Genomic DNA, 10,930 nt, shown 5'->3' with positions numbered 1-10,930 from the left:
GGAGAGTGGAGACAGCAACAGTCTCTGAGGCAGGATGGGAGCCCAAGTTTATCTGAACACTTTTTATTCAATGAAATTTTCTACTGGGGCAATTAGTCTACAAAATCTATAAAGCAACTTTTGACTTTTGATTAAAAAAAAGAAAGCGGGGGTTGGGGTCAGTGGGGAGGAACCAGAAGGCTATTCTAACCAACTCACATCCCCCATCTCGACACTCCAACTCCGTCTGTTCCCTGACAGGCTCCAGCCTTGGAGAGCAAGTAAGAGAGGGATCTTGGGAAAGGTGATCTTTATCTGTCTGGGGAGCAGAAAAGCAACAAAAGCTGTCAAAGACCGGGAGCATCACACTGAGTTGCCTTCTTCTTTTCCCACTTTCCCCTCCTTCCTCCTTAAGATAACTTTTGGTGTAGACACAAACGAAAGGAAAGACTCCAGTCCCATAAGGAGCTGACATTCTAATAAGACAAATCTCAGTTTGTGTAATGAGGCCTCATAAATCTGCATCCACAAGTACAACAGGACACAGCGTCCTGAGACACCCATGTATTCACTATTTATGGACAGGGCTGGTGAGAGTTAGTCCATAAAGGCTTTTGAAAGGGAGGAAAGATCTGGGTTTGAGCAGAGGCAAAACATCATGTTTATATTAAGTGGAAGTTAAAAATGCTGTATTGAACTTTGATTCAAAATCAAAGATTCTAAAGGTCTAGCCTTGGTTTCAAGCTAAGCCAAGTTCTGTCATTTTAATGATGCATTTTAGGAAACAGGGGAAAAATAGAGTAAAAAGGAGGTCTTTGGTCAGTATAAACACAAATAAGATTGTGATGCTTGAACATGGTTCACTATGTCAAAATCTGCCCTAAATATTTTAATTCTCTGTGTACTTGAGCGTCTGGGTGGTCTGAGCTAGTAAAGTGGCCACAGTGAAGACACAGTGCCTCTTCCGTTTCTCAGGGCTCTGAGCAGTTGTTCATCAGCCATGTTGTATGAATGACATAATGGCCAGATAAACCTTAGTGATACTGCAGAGTAATTACTTTAAAACAGTCCAATTAGCTTTAGTCTCATGTTTGGTTAAAATCATGCCCTTGGAAAGGTCATGTGAAAGACTCAGAAGAAACCAGTGGAGTGTTTGATGAAGCCCCAGTTCTCAGAAAGCCATTAAGCCAAGGAACTGAAACCCACTCCCTCCTCCCTCAAAACCATGAGTGGAGCTTCACCCACCTAGGCTACCTGGTCAGCCCAGGAGCCCACAGAGCATCGTGGAAGGAGGTTTAATGAACACAAAACCCAGTGAGCAAGCAATAACCATGTACTGTGCATAAAAAAACAGTCACCCTTGCCTTGAGCATCACTCCAGACCAGAGAGGGCCAAGGATTTTCCCATCCTGCCAAGGCAACAGCATCAGCATCAGTCTCTGCAACTGCTTTATTTCTGAAAGTCATTTTCAGCCCAGAATCCCATTTCAGTATCTTCTTTCTTCACTTACATCTCCACAATTCTTCCTCATCGCACCCTCCAGCTGGGCAAGGAAACCATGTCCATTTCTCCTCCAGGCCTTTCCTTCCAGTTTCCCATTCTCATTCCAGTTAAGACTGCTCTTTTCTATAATGAGTAACCCTTGCAGACCCGAAGCCTTTCCATTCTCTTGAGAAAGATAGGTGCTTTCCTTTGTGGTTCCCTCCCCTAGAAGAATCCAAGGACTGGAAGGTAAAACATGAATCCCTAACAGCCCCACGGGTTACCCTTTGGTAGGATATGAGATAAGGTGATCTGCAAGTAGAAGCACACAGATTGCAAAACCATCTGCTGCTAACAGACTAAGAGCAGAGAGCCAGAGTCACCTGTAGACATGGGTCTTCAAAAATTTTTAACTATGTTTTTAACAGATAAGTCTAAAGTGAGTTTTTCAGATTTTCTATGCCCCCAGTAAAACCATTAGAACTCATTAACACCCAAAGGAAAGAACAGTTAATAAAAGAGAAAATAAGTAACTTTGTTCCTACTTCTATTGAAAAAGCTAATATGACTTAAATTATACTGTATTATAGGTGTCAATAGGGAAAAAGCATTGTTTGAGCCTGGGAAATTATCTAGTGTGAAATTATCATCAGTAAAATTTCACCCAACTTTTCTCATATTCAAGGAGCTGTGTTAAAAGCTAAAAGGTACAATTCAGATGTAGGTAGAAATTTACACCCTACCATTTATTTGAGAAACTAGTGATTTTGATAAAACTTGTTTATGTAATGCTTCACTTCAGCTAGAGAAATACAAACGAGACTGATTTGTTGGTTTCCTAGTGGCTAGTGCAGAATTTGATCAGACGTATATTGGTGCCTCTTCTTTCTTCTATATATTCCCTTAATATTTAGTTCTAAGGAACAGTGATTTTTCTAGCATAGTCCCCTACTTCAGAACTATGAGGAACCACAATAGTGTGGAACTGATATGGCCATCCCGACTTTTAGTTAGTACTCCTACCTAAGGATTTTGATTATAAGGAAGCCTTAATTACCTCGCAGTTCCAATCTTTTAATTGCCCTTTACCTCACATGGGGAGAGGAAGGAAATATTCTTGGGCTGGGTTCCTCCTGGCCGCTGCTTGATGCTCTCTCTAAGACACTCCTGGCTCTTTTGTCTCTCTGGAGACTCATCTGTGGGACTTTTAACTCAAGTCTTTTCAAGACCCTTGGGCAGATTTTCTTTCTGAGACAATTTCTCAGTTATGTGTTTGGCTTCCTGATTTATTATAAACTCTAAACCTTAACAAAGATGAAGGACCAAACTCTGCTTCCTTTATCTCTGCCTCATCATTTTCCCTGCCCTCTATTTCCTTCCCTGGAAACAATGACTCCTGTTCTCCAAGTTCTTGAAGATTCTCTCTCCTCTGAACATGTGTAGGACTGAACACCGTACCCCACCACGGTATTCTGGCCTAAATCCAAAAACAGTGAACACAACCCCAAACCTTCAGCCTGCTACCTCAGGCCAACTTACATGCATAATGGAGAATCCTGACTGGCACACCCTAAACGGCAGCCTAACTTGGGTCCTTCAGGCAATGTGCTAGCTCACACTGCTCAGCCTTTCCCATGCGAAGCATTCCCTACAAAGGGCATTCCAACCTAGACACTCTAGTTACAAGCTTAGTTCCAGATCAGTTGCCCTGACTCAATTTGGGCACTCCATTCTGTCTCTGGATTCTTACAACCTCCATCCTTTCTACCCAGGCTTTCATTCCCATCTCTGTCTATCCTTTAGAATTGATGCATAGTACCATCTTCCTGGCTACAACATTGGCTGGTTCTTCCTCAGCCACACTATTTGAATAATACCAAGCTTCTCCTGATAGCTTGGGACCTCCTGAGGTCAGTATCACCTTCTAGGCCCAACAGATTTCTCCCTGACCTAGTAAATGAAACTTGGAATACGAAAGAAAAAGATTATGAATTTATGAAAAAAATAGCTGGGGCTCTCTTATTTAGCAGAATTAGGATCAGGCAATTGGTCAGTTAGTTAAATCTCAGTGAGAGCAGAAGTAATGAGCACACCACAGAGCGGCCTTCTAGGTACTAAAAAGTAGGAAATAGTATCCTATACAGAGGGAGTGGCGAATGTCAGTTAAGCTGGCGAGTTGGTTAAGCAGAGGTCAGTTAATAAAGCCTTCACTCTAATCCTCAGTTTTTAAAATAACACTCATCAAGATTTACCTTCTAGCCTAAAAATAGAAAAGAAAAAAAAAGCATAATTCATGTTAAACAATGAAGTTATTCTTATGACACTCCATGGAGCACAGGTCCAGGGAAACGGCTTATTTAAAAGCTCAGTTCCACTTACCCATTACCCAGAACATCTTATAAAAATGATCAGTAGACTTGGCTGGGGCTTTTTGCCAAATGCAGAAGATGCTGAGCACAAACAATTCAAATTCAAATCTCAAACCAGATGGAAGATGAATAATAAAAATCATACTCTACTAGTAACTCAATAATAGCATCATGTGATTGGACCAATTCACAGTGCTAATTGCAACTTGGTACGTTATTCGTTCATCTACTTGAAATCTTGGAAGAAACCCTGTACAGCACAGTCAGCAGGCTTTGAGAGTCTAAACCCCTTTCTGTTGTTGTTTCAATGATGCCAGCCACAGCATGTTTAAACACCACCATTGCTCTCTGGGCACCAATGTGATTTCACTAGAAAGTGTGGGCAGGGATATTTTTTGGAAATTAAAAATGATTGCTGCCAAACCCTAAAATCAACTGCTAACTCTATCTACTCGTAAAAAAAATTGTCTATTCATACCTAGTGAATCTGTACAAAAATCCTGCTTGTCACAAACATACTTAACTCAAGGGTCTTACTGAGAAACCCCTGGTGGGAGCTTAGAACTATAGTCAAAGCATTAAGTGATCTCTTCGCTTACCTTCCTTCATTCACCTACAGCCCTGGTAAGTCAACAAGATGGATTCTCAGGAGCACATCAGACAAATCCAAGGCTCTGAGAGGTGACCTAAGTACAGGTGAACTGCCTGGGAACAATTGTCAACTGTTTGATGGGCATTTATCATGGAAGAGATTTGCTTTGGGAATTTTGGTTTTTCCACAAAAAGGAAGGAAGAGAAGAAAGGAAGTAGATTTAGAGGTGCAGAAAGCCAAATCCATAAGTATTCTTGTGATCATAATTACTAAAAAGTATATATAAGTCATGGGCGTAGTTACGCTATTCTCTTCCTCTACTCCCACCCCATAACTGGATTATTGATTTCTTGAGAGCTCGGACATTGCTTTCTCATTCTTTGCCATCACACTCAGCTCTCAACTAGACTTTACATAATGCTCTACACAGGGCTGCTGTTCAGCAAGTGCAGTATAGTGTAGTGGGTAAGAACAGGGGCCAGGCTGCCCGGGGTTCAAATCCCAGGCCCACCACTTGCTAGCTGTGACCTTGGGCATACCACATAACCTTTCCGTATCTTACATTCTTCAGCTAAATGTAAAGTACTTAGAGGAAATGACTGGTCCATGATAAATGCTCAACAAATGTTGGCAATAATCATTAACTAACCACAACTTGTTACCCTTTGTGTCTGAGTGACCCCATGACCCACTGATTTCTAGAAGAAAAGACTCTAGAATGGAAATGCAGTTCCCAATTAGTAAAATGGAGACATAGTCTCCCTTCAAACTCAGGGACATGGATAGTATGAGAGCATGGATAATGTGAAGCCATCAACATTATGTCCCTGGAAATAAGAGAGGGGAAGCCCTATGGATCTGCAGGTGTCTTTGTGGACAAATGGAAAATACCTTGGCATAGAAATCAAGAAATATGAATTGTAGTAAAGTTCTGTCCTTAACTAGCTTTGTGACTTTGGTATGATCATGTTACCTCTCAACTTCAGTGTTTCCATACATATAATGAGAAGATTGATCTAGCAGTGTTATCCAACAGATCTTTCTGCTCTGATGGAAATGTTCTATATCTGCACTGTCAGTTATGGTAGCCACTAGCCACATGTGGCTACCGGGCACTTAAAGTGTAGCGAGCACAACTGAGGAGCTACATTTTTCATTTTCATTTTATTTATTTCAAATCAATTTAGATTTAATTTTACAGAACCACACATGGCTTGTGGCTACCATACTGACCACCACAGAGAGAGCATTTTCTAACAGCTTTTCTGGTTCTAGCATTCTGTGATTCATAGAGCTTCTCTAGGTAAAAATGTGGAAAACAAGTATTATAGTGGATCTTAAAGCTTATTCAGTCTCCAGGGTCTGTTTATTTTGGAAAATGACTAAAACAGCACATAAAAAGAGACCTTTAAGACGAAGAGAGAACTTGAGGAATTAAGAGTGGCCCTGACTAGAGCGAGGGGAATACTCTAATGACCCCCAACAATATTTTCCAAGTGTTTGATTGTACCAGGTTTGAAACTCTCACCTTCTGAAAAACAACAGCCAATAATAATTGACATTTATTGAGTACTTACTATGGATTAAGTCATTTAATTCACAACCCTGTGAGACAGATATATCATCCTTCCTGATTTATAGATGAAGAAAGTGAGGCACAGAAATGTTAAGAAACTTGTCCTCAGATCATCCAGCCAGAAAATGAATAAATGAGCCAGAATATGAATCTAGACAATTAGCTCCAGAATCTGTCTTTGTGAAAAAACAAACAAACTTCTTAATGAAGAATAACACATACAGAATAGTGCTCGAGTCAAAAGTGTACGCTGGGGGGCTGGCCCCGTGGCCGAGCGGTTAAGTTCGCGCGCTCCGCTGCAGGCGGCCCAGGGTTTCGTTAGTTCGAATCCTGGGCGCGGACATGGCACTGCTCATCAGACCACGCTGAGGCAGCGTCCCACATGCCACAACTAGAAGAACCCGCAACGAAGAATACACAACTATGTACCGGGGGGCTTTGGGGAGAAAAAGGAAAAAATAAAATCTTTAAAAAAAAAAAAGTGTACGCTGGATGAATTTTCACAAGGTGAACACACCCAGAACATTTCCAGAACATTATCAGCATCACGGCCCCATTCAGACACTGCTCACCCCATCCTGACTAAGGATATGTACTATGCTGATTTCTAACACCATAGATTAGCAGAGGTTGTACTTCAACCACTGTGTTGTTTATCCTTCAAGACAGTGTTAGAAGATCACATCCCTGAAACCAAGAGAAAAAAACAAATACACACACACAGCAAGAGCAACAGATTTTTGGTGATTTAAATCCATCAGTAGTAAAACCAGGCAATCCATGGGTAGGAGAGCTACTCATTCACTCAGCATGTATTTATTGAGCACCGACTACACAGCAAGCACTGTGCTAAGCACTGGGTATTCAACATCGATCAAAACAGACAGGGCTCCTGCCTCATAGAGCATTTAGTCCTTGGTCCAGCTCATCAACCAAGAGTTGGCCTAGAGCGGAGGAGGCTCACTCAGTTGCCTTGGTGGTGGCTGACAGGCTCAGTGGCAGTACTGAGGGTGGTCTAGCACCCCAGAGAAGAGTTGCCCTGGCTTTGGTCCCTAGAATTTTTGCACAATGCCCTTCGAGCCTCCTGGAATTTTGGAAAGGTGACAATCAGAGCTCATTGCATGGCTTCTGACTAAAAATAACTTTATAAACAATTTCTAAATAATGCCTTAATAAGCAACAACTTAAGAAAAGTCTGAAGACTTAACGTAACCAGAGAGATTACAACATGAGATGGGAGATGTGGGAATATTGTGTGGACAGGAAAAAAGAAGGCCATCAGGGAACTCCACACAGCTGATGAGGAAGGATTAATCACTACCGACAAGCAACTGAGCAACTCTCACTGATATTTTCCAGAGCAAGAAAGAGGCTGCTGCAAGACAGTGAAGAGTCCAGGGGTATTTCCAACAAACATTCAGGGATATCCACAAGCAAAGGGACAAATTATAGTAAAAAAAAAAAAAAAAAAAGCAGCTTCCATGTGCAACTGAGAGTTGAGCTGCTTCTATCACTGTGACCCAGGCATGTCTGTGTGCCTGGGGAGACTTCGGCAACTGTTTTCCTCTGGCTCAGGGAGAATGTAGATGAAAGTCGAGTCTCAATTGCACCTAAATCTTGCTTTTTCCAAAGTCAGCTTGATCTCCCCCTTGAAATGCATATGCTAACATGACCCTCGGGAATTGTGCAAACCTACCAACACACCACAAGGTCAGCTGTTCAGACATTGCTGGGTTTTCTTAATGCTGAGAAAAGAGCATGGGAGCCCTGCAGGAACTGTGCCATCACTGTGTTTTTCTTATCCGGGCTCGGTTCTCACACTAGCTGGAGCTCTTGCATCTACTGTACAATGAAAACATACTGTGGGAACAACTGAAATTGCATCTCAGGGGAGGAGAAGGGATGCATTATCTCCTGTTACCCAACTCCGTGCTATTCAGCCAGTCTCACCCATCCTTGCGTCAAATTGAGCATGACTGGCCCTGAGGGCCCCAGTCTATTTATTGTAAACAGCGAATGGAAGGAAGCAGTAAACAGGACTTCCAACCACAGAAAGCTGATTGGGGCTGTACAGAGGGCTTGTAGGGAAACCCAAGTCCAGAGAGGGCAGCTCGTGTGCAGTGAACTGAAAGAGTGGCCCCAGGTTCTTTCCTGTAAATGAGCCATAGGCAGACTCCCGGGAGCTTTGCAGAGCTAGTGAGGAGCAGCCAGGCTTAAGCAAGGAATTCTACACAGCTCAGGAAGTTCTGACTCAATGACAAGTCAGAGCAAGAGAAAAACTATACTTCCAAACCGAAAAGGTTTGGACATCTATATCCATCGCTTCCAACCTTTCCTTGCATTGATCTCGTCTTCAATACAGTGGGACCTGGTAATCTTCCCACTCGGGTCAAAAACTGACCCTTCATCTTTAGATTATGTGGAGCACACCAAGGCTACTTTCCAGAAAGCACAGGTCTATGCAATGATCTGCTCCCTGGAGCCCTTACAGTATTAGTCAGCAAGTTCCCAGAGCCAGCAAATGATCATTTCTGCCTCTGTAGCTGAGAGATGGTGCTGTAAAGGAGTGTCCTCTTGGTTTTCTCCTCCTATGGCCAAGATCTCTCTGCCCTGTACCATGCTCTTTTCTTCAAGGGGTTGGAGGCTAGACTCTTCCATTCACTCATTCATTCATTCATCTACTTAGCAAATATTTATCGAGCACCTACTATGTCTCGGGCACTGTTCTAGGTGCTGAGGATCTGGCAAAGCACAAGATAGACAAAGTCGCTCCCTTCATGGAGCTTATATTCTAATGAAGGAGAAAGACAAAAGACAAGTAAGTAAATGCATCATTTAGGATCAGGCAGTGGTAAGCGGCAGGCAGTAGAATAAAGCAAGCTAAAGGGACAGAGAGATATTGTAGTTAGCGTGATCAGAAAAAGTCCCTCTCAGGAGACAGCATTTGAGCTGAGACTTAATGACATTAGCAAGCCATGTGGACACCTAAGAGAAAAATGGCCCAGGAATAGAACGGCAGTAGGAATAGAAAGTGCAAAAGCAAGAAGGTTAGAACCTGCTCAGGGTGCAGGAGGAACAGCAAGGAGACCAGTGTGGCTAGAATACAAGCAGCAAGAGAGAAAATTAATAAACGATGATATCAGAGAGAAAGGTAAGTGCCTAATCACGCAAGACTCTGATAAAGACTTTACATTTTATTCTAGGGAGATGGGAAGCCACTTGAGCATGGCTGAGATACAATCTGTATTGCTAAAAACTCTGTGACTCTCAGTGGCCCCACTCAATCACAGAGTAAGACTGAGAGTTCTAGCTGGAGAATATCCAGCCAACAAGGAGTAGGACAAGATAATGGCCACAGCAGCTCCAACGGATCAAAGTTCAGCTGCCACAGCAAGACCAGGAGGATTCTTTGATACAATTTCCTGTCCTCTGCCCCCTCTGTTTAGAAGGGCCCAGCTACTACTGCTGGGCTATGGAAAGATGCTGGGTCCACTATATCTGTACCCTGAGTGGCTACAGGTCCCTCCGTGGCATGCACATGTGGCCTATGCCTATCTCTCCTCTTCCATAGCCTGCTATTCCTACATGCACCCAAGGCTCCTATCACAGTGAATTATGTGTCCTCCTCCACTGTGTTCTTCCTCTATGCCTGGAATGTCCTTATAATTCTGCCACAAGTGACATTCTCTGCCTGTATGCCTGAGGAAACACCCACTCATCCTTTATGAGCCAGCCTAAGTACTATCTCCTCTGTGAAGGAAATACCATGTTCCTGTTAACATGGATCACACTGTATTGGAGTATAAACAGGTGACCATGGATAAGAATAAATAATCCAGACTTGGGGGGGAAATGTATCAATTTCAAAAGATGCTGTTCTTGTTTGTTGGGGTGGGGGAGATACCACACCCCTGTGCTGGAAGAGGTAGGTGACTCTGAAAGGTATATATGCTCCTAGCGCCTTTCATCAGGCAATAGGTAACTTCTGGGGTAGGAAGAGGCAAAGCAGAGGGGGAAAGGACTGGAGAAATTAGGTTAGACACGCCGGCATGGAGAGGTCTGAACTGGTTCCAGTAGATGGGCGTGAGCTGACCACGGCCATTGGGGTTGGGCAGGGAGCTGAGCTGGGAAGCAAATGTGCATCTAGGTTTGTGTGTCAGTTCTGTCCCTGCTAGCGTGACCTGGTGAAAGGAATGAAGTTTCTGCTCCCCTGAAGCGTTGATCGTGAGGAGGGCTGCTCTATCAAAGAGAAGACACAGGGAAAGCAGAAGTAGACGGCTGTCTGTTCCAGCTTTGTGTTTTGTTTTGTTGGGCAACAGCAACAACAATGCACAGAAAGTGGCCTATTTCTTGGTATGTAGCTTCCAATCCAACACCTACAGATTTCTTGTGTGTAGGAAAACTAAGTTCTAGATTTATTATAGAGGCATGAGAACTTTCAGTACTATCTAATCCTTTTGATACAAATAAATACCCTGGAGATTCTTGGGCATTTCAGGGGAAGGAAACCCTGGGGAAAGCTGGACTTCCCACTCTGAAGGACAAATGGAGGTTTAGGGTTGTCCAAGTTTAGGCCATTGATGTGGGTAACATCAACAGCACCCAACACCTGCAAGGCTGGACTCACAGCTTATGTAAGTTATGGTTTCTCTGCCTCATTCTTCAAAAACAGGGGAAGCATGTTATCTATCCCTTTTCTCCTGCAACAGTCAACGTGCCTGGCACATAGCAGATGCTCAATAGATGTGCACTGAACAAATAGATGAGTGAATGAATGAGGAAGAGAAAGGGAGATGAAGGAGGGGAGGGGAAGAGGGAGAAAGCCAGGCAGAATCAGTCATGTGAGAAGGCATGTGTTCAGACCAGAGCCATGTGCTTTCCAACACTTTCTTGAGTCTCCAAAGGCAGGTGTTTCATCTATAAAACCACAT

Source organism: Equus przewalskii, chromosome 20 (genome assembly GCF_037783145.1).
Source record: "Equus przewalskii isolate Varuska chromosome 20, EquPr2, whole genome shotgun sequence".
NCBI classification, from domain to species: domain Eukaryota; kingdom Metazoa; phylum Chordata; class Mammalia; order Perissodactyla; family Equidae; genus Equus; species Equus przewalskii.
The sequence above is the reverse complement of the archived record's forward strand: the minus strand, read 5'-3'. Positions refer to the sequence as shown.